This window comes from Panthera pardus, unplaced genomic scaffold (genome assembly GCF_024362965.1).
Source record: "Panthera pardus isolate Hobbes unplaced genomic scaffold, ASM2436296v1 HiC_scaffold_16, whole genome shotgun sequence".
Lineage (NCBI taxonomy): Eukaryota > Metazoa > Chordata > Mammalia > Carnivora > Felidae > Panthera > Panthera pardus.
Window position 1 is genome coordinate 151,087,693 of NW_026526721.1, and position 6,537 is coordinate 151,094,229.

Consider the following 6,537-nt stretch of genomic DNA (forward strand, 5'->3'; position numbering starts at 1 on the left):
CCTTCCTGCCTCCTCCGAGCCACCTTCCCCACAGCCGTCCTCACTGTCCTCATCTGGTCTAACTGGTCCCCAATGGGACCAGCCGCACCCTAGTCCTTACCTTTCCTGGGTCCCCCCACAGAGACAATGAGCACAGGGGACTCAAGCAGGATTGTCTCAACTTTGCAGTTTTGGCAACTGCAAAACATCTTTCGAGCCTGTGCTATTTGCAGAACCCTCTGGAGGCCCCAGAAAGGAGCCGACTGCATCATTTGTCTGCTTCTAGGAAGTTAGCAGGGCCTCATAGGGCTAAGATGAGTAAATGCATGAATGACTGACTTACAAAGCAAATTAAAAGAACTGCAACAGCCTTGTGGGGTGGGGGGCACACTATCAGACTGAGAGCCAGAAAACCTTCCTAAGTCATACGCTCCTGGAGCCTGTTTCCTCATTTGTGAAATGGGATGAAGAGTAGCTATTCGACTGGTGCACTGAGTAAGTTCCGATGTGAAAGCACTTTGGAGACTGCAAAGCAGTGACATAGTCAAAGAGCTGGTAGCAACACATTACACAGTCTCAGGATTGGGGACAGACAGAATTGCGTCCACCTGGTCCAGAGCTTAACGCCATATTAAGGTCAGGCTGTGCCCTTCACCTTCTCGGGACAGGATGACCTTCATCAGTTACGGTCTTGGTCGGTTCCAGCTGCGATAACGGCATCCTTAAGACTGGGTGGTTTACAAACGCATTTTTCTCACAGTTCTGGAGGCTAGGAAGTCCAAGATCAAGGTGCTGGCAGATTCAGTGTCCGATGAGAGCCCACTTTCTGCTTTGGCATTCATCTGTAGTGTTCTCACATGACAGAGGGGCAAAGGAGCTCTCTGGAGTCATTAATCCCATTCTTGAGGGCGGAGCTATTCACCCTCCAAAGGCTCCACCTCCTAATACCATTGCACTTGGGGATAAGATTTCAAGAATGAGTTTGGGGGGGGGGGGACACAAACATGGTCTATGGTCACTGATAACAGGAATTCATAGTAACTGGTTACCATTTATTGAGGGCTTGCCAAGGTACATGTTAGCTTATTCAGTCCTCAAACAATCCTGCCAGTCATCCTCCACCTGTTCTCGGATCAGGAACCTGGTTTGGAAGGATAAACGAGGGCAGTTGCAGAAGGCTGCCCAGTCGGTAGGTGGGAAGGTGGGATGAGGACCCAAGTGCGCCTCGCCTCCCTACACACAGCAGGTGTCCCGAGTGCTGGCCCAGCCGTGCCGTGTGCAGCAAGAAGATTCAGTGGGCCCTCTTACTGTCCTGGAGTGACAGCATTGTGCGACTTAGTGTTGCTTTCCCTTTTAAAGACATAGAAGAGAACTGAACTTAGAAAACATCAGAACACATTATTATCATCCGAATCCTACTGGGCGAGTGTGTGAAGGTTGCCATATAAAATGTTTACCAAAGGGATCTTCCCTGGCTCTGTCTCCTTCGATGTTTTTAACAGGCCCGTTGAAGGCTTGTTTATCCAATCTGCAATCTCAAAGCTGGGAGGCAGAGCTAACGTGTCAGATGGCCAAATCAGCATCATCAGGAATGTGAACTCACTCAAGATGGGTAGAAACTACACTAAAACGAAATCTTAACGGTAGGGCATGCACACAACCCCACATTTGCGTTCCAAAACTTGGCTGAGTGCATGATGGGAAAGTGACGTGACAGTAGACCACGTGAAAAAGACCTGAAGCAGGTGGCTGGAGCGAGTTCCATCTGGACCGGTGGTACAGGAAGAGAAGTGGAGTGTCCCTAACAAGGGAGCACTGGATTCAGCACTGCTATCACCGCATCTGATGCTTTGCCCAGACGTGGCTGCCACACCGTAAGGCCATGTAACACGATGGTGGCGGGTCTGAAAGGGGTTTGCTATCTCTAAAGGACCATCAGCTGAAAGCAGATGCCAGCCAGCTCTGTGTAGCCTGGGATGGCCACTGGGGCCTGTCACCGATCAGTGAGTTACAGGGACAGTTTCAGCTTAATGTTATGAAGCTCAGTAATAAAGGAAATTGGGTACTTGGGGACCCAAAGCGATAGAAGAAAGTTCTCCCTTGATACTCATGAGCTCGTAGACCACCTTTCAGAGGATTCCTATCTAGGGAACATGTTTGTTGGGGGAGAGTGACAGCAAAATGGGGCATGGTCTGGTTCCAAATCTTGGGAGAATCATCAGAATTACCACTGTTGCTTCTTTAAAAAATATAGACTCCAGGGGTGCCTGGGTGGCCCAGTCGGGTAGGCATTTGACTCTTGATTCCAGCTCAGGTCATGATCCCAGGGTTGTGGGATGCATGCTGAGCGTGGAGCCTGCTTAAGATTCTCCTTCTCTCTCTCTCCCCCCACCCCAACCCCTGTCTCCCATTCACAGTCTTTTAAAAGAACTTAATCTTCAGGGTAGCTTGTGAAGCAGCCATCAAGTGCACCATTCTACACACTGGGAGTTTTGGGCCAAGCTCCTGGCTAAGTACAAAGGCTTGAAATGGGATAAAATACTGCAGCTAGAGGAGGTGTAGGCCAAACTAAGGGTGAGTCTGGAAGAAATGCTGGGGATCGCAGAAGATGTTCTTCACCTTGAACCCTACAGCCCTGAAGAGGTCTACAGGTGTCTGGGAATTAGCCTGCAGGAGCCTTGAACCCAAATTCTAAGCCCGAACACTCAAGACGTGCTCATCTTCAAACCCCACCAGCGGGCAAAGCACGTGTACAGCAAGGCTGCACGGGTGCTCCAGCTTAAGATTCGTGAAGAAGCACCTGACAACATGGTCCAGCTCCTGGCGGTTAATGAACTGGAGCCACGTGAGCTGCCGGGACATGTCCGAGTGCAGTTGCCCTGAGCTGGACCAGCTGGTGGACATCTGTTGGAAGTTTGGGGCTCAAGGGTCACGACTCACTGGAGCACTCTCTCTCGAAGCTCTCTCTTTGAAGCTCGCTGGGAAGAACGTTCTAGATTAACAAAGACTACACATGACAACAAAATACAATAATCAAATCTTGACTGAGACATGGATATTCGAAACAAAAGTGTAAGACTTTTGGGGAAAACCTAGGTGAATGTTAAGACACTGTTCCTTAGATGATACTGAATTCTTGATAATTTTCTTACAGATATGATAACAGCATTCTGGAAATATAGGGGGAAAGTCTTTATTCTTAGGTAATACCGGCCAAAGTATTAAAGAATAAAGTGTCATGTCTACAACTTCTTTTTTTAACCAAACAATTACTTTTATTTTTTTAATGTTTTTTTTTTATTTTTTTTATTTTTGAGAGAGCAAGAGACAGAGAGCAAGCAGGGGAGGGGGCAGAGAAAGGGGGAGACACAGAATCCGGAGCAGGCTCCAGGCTCCAAGCTGTCAGCACAGAGCCTGACCCGGGGCTCGAACTCACCAACTGCGAGATCATCACCTAAGCCGAAGTTGGGACACTTAACTGCCTGAGCCACCCAGGTGCCCCCCCCCCCCACAAAGAACTACTTTTAAATGGTTCGAGAAAAAGAGAAAGCAAATGGGACAAAATATCGAGGGAGAGAGCATTCTGTACTCTCCCCTCAACTTGTAAGGACATTTTTCAAAATAAAGTTGGGGGGAAAATCTCACATTCTGACAAGTCAAACATGAGGCCTACTGGACAAGACGGCCTGTTTCATCTGGCCTGAGAGCCTGGAGCCTGACGTCTAAAGCTGACTGCACCCTTCGTGGCTTACAGAGCTAGAGGTAAGTTCTTTGTCGGACACAGTCACGACAGACTCTTGAGTCTTGCAGTGTGGCATGAGGCCACAGTGACCCCTAGAGGCACTCTGCACTCGGGGGCTGACCAGCCCCTAGGCCATGACGGCATGTTCAGGAACACTAAGAGAAGTCCATTCACCACATCCCCACTGCACACCCCAAATTACACAGGCTCCACACTGAGGTCCAGTTCCTGCACTTGGTCTTCTCCAGTGACCTGCGGGTTGGTCCCTGGAGGTGAGGCTGGACCTGAGAGGTGGGGCGTGGAGGCAGGCAGGAGCAGGAGTTCCGGGCCAGATGCGAGGCCCCCTTGACCACTTCCAGCAGAATGAACTGAAGGATCAAGGGGGAAGGTGGAGTGTGCCCAGGACAGGTAAGGGCACACAGGGGGAGGCTGTGCAGGAGTGAGCAGGGACAGCTTCAGGGACGGGCTGCTGATGTAAGTGACACTTACATGTTCCCAGGGATGAGACAGAGAGCACAGGTGACGGCAGCACTCAGTCATTCCAAGAGTGGGGCTGCTCCGGGCTGAGCCCAGCCCTGCAGGCGTGCTCCCTCAAGATCACACCGTCTCTCCTCTGTGTGTTTCAGAGGCCTGACGGAGGGGCAGAGGTTTGCAGTTGTTTGAAGGTCAAGGTACAAGGCAGAAATGCTAGCCCGCAGTAAGGAGCTGGCACACCCATCCTACCTCTGCCGCATACAACACTGGTCAAATATTCTCAATCCGGAGACCAAAGAGCCTGGAGTCTCAAATAAAGATGTCCCTGGGGGTGGGGACATTAGGGAGTGCTCCTCACCTACAGATGGGGTTGCTGGCAGCAGAGCCCGTGCAGATGGCTACTCTTCCACAGCAGCCTTCCCCTTGGGCAGGGTACTCCCCTGAGCATCAGCGGACAGAAGGCGGAGGCCCAGACCCAGCCTGAGAACTCAGCAGACCCCAAGGAGGGACCAAGAGGATGGTTACTTGCTAAGGTGGGTAATATGAGCTTATTTGGTCAGAGGGGACAGACCTGGTGCTGGGAGTGGCTTACGGATCTCCTGCAGCTGCGTCCAAATAATCAGCAGGCCTACCAGGGGAGTCCCACCTTCTCTGCCCCGCATGCCTCCTACCTCTGTGAGTTGGAAAGGTGAAGCCTGGACAAAACGCTTAAGCTCCCTAATAAGCTCCCTAAGCCTTAATTTCCTCGTGTGTAAAATGAGGACAGTGGGATTCACCTCGGAGAGTTGCTGAAAGATAACACGTGTAAAGCATCGATCTGATCCAGGGGAAAATTCTAAGCTCTATCTAGTACTCACATTTCAGTTTGTTTTGGAGGGACTCTTAATGGACGTGTTCAGACAATTCAAGCCTCACTCCTGTAGACCAACACAACTTCTCCATGTTAAAATGAAGACTGGGAGACCGCATTTTTCGTTATAAGCATTTCTACTTTTCACAATGACCAGGTAGCACTTTTCATACTAAAAACCTAAGGCACCTAAATTTACTGATCTAAAAATCAAGATTCTCCACCGTCTAGGCGGAGGGTTAGGAGGCAGAAGAGCACGGGAAGGAAGTCCAAGGCTGAAGGAAATTCAGGCTAGAACAAGAGCACAGTGCCAGACGTGGGGGAAGAAGATGGGAGCTCACCTCCAGAGATGCATGCTAAGCGCCCGGGACTTCTCCCACAGAGCCGCCCCCTCATGCCGAGAGAAACACCACACCGGGAGGCCCCACCATCACCTCTCCAGTGAGGAGAGAAAGTAACAGATTTTGTGGTCACGGTGACATTTTGGCTCTTCATCCCTGAGAAGAGAGGACTGGCATAGGCTAATGGCGAACAGTGTGATAAAACACACTGGATTCGTCAGGCTACTGTGTTCTGACCCTCCCAACTTCTTTGTTTTTTGCCCAAATAAAGGAGCAGAACAAGGTCAATCACCACCATCTTACCTTTAGCTTAAAGCCTTGCGTTTCTGTTAGAGACGAACACACCGAACACCACAAAAACTGTTCTCGTAATACCACACGGAACCACACTGATAGGACACATTTAGACGCTCCTGTGCCCTATTTTAAGGTATTTTGCGGCCTATACTTATGGTAGTCCCTGAAAGGATTCCATGTAAACCCAAATCTAGAGATCTGGCTCAGAAAAACAGCCGTCGTTTCCCCTAGAGATAATCAGAATGGTCTCTGAGCCTTTGGCCCAAAGCACCCCCTGTCGTCTGCTGCCCAGGTAGACAAGCAGGCACAAGGGGAGCAAATCATGAGCTGGCGACTCTGTGGGCACAGACCCTCGTTAGGTCGCTTAATCTGTGGAACAAACTGCTCACCTGGAAAGCAAAGAACGTATCAGTTTGGCACCATTTGGTCACTAAGAGAACTGCATCCCTGGAGGCAAGTAGGGGCTCTGATAAGACTCCAAAAAAGCAATGCCCCCTAACTTTCAAATATCTGTGATTATTTCTTCCCAAAGAGCTAAGGAGGGTTTAAGTCGGAGGACATTCAAGATTTGGTTCGATGGCAGACAAGCAATCTCTTAGCAAGCAGGCCCAGGATCACCAATCCCCATGTGTGTATATATGTATTTCTGAGTCAAAAGCCTCTGTGTGAGGATTATTTGAACCTACCTCACGCTGTGAGGTTTCTTCTCTGCCCCACATGCCTCCTACCTCTGTGAGTTACTTCTTTGGAAAGGTGAAGCCTGGACAAAACACTTAAGCTCCCTAAGCCTTAATTTCCTCGTGTGTAAAATGAGGGCAGTGGGATTTACCTCGGAGAGTCGCTGAAAGATAATA

At 49.8% G+C, this 6,537-nt stretch overlaps 1 long non-coding RNA gene across 1 annotated transcript; it reads right to left on the reverse strand.

Moving 5' to 3' along the window:
• Nucleotides 1-1,010: 1,010 nt before the first annotated feature.
• On the reverse strand, nt 1,011-1,883 carry LOC109248761 (uncharacterized). Its single transcript, XR_002072244.2, has 2 exons — nt 1,716-1,883; nt 1,011-1,329 (listed from the first exon to the last, which is right to left on the reverse strand). It is a non-coding gene; the product is annotated as an uncharacterized LOC109248761 (long non-coding RNA).
• Nucleotides 1,884-6,537: the final 4,654 nt, after the last annotated feature.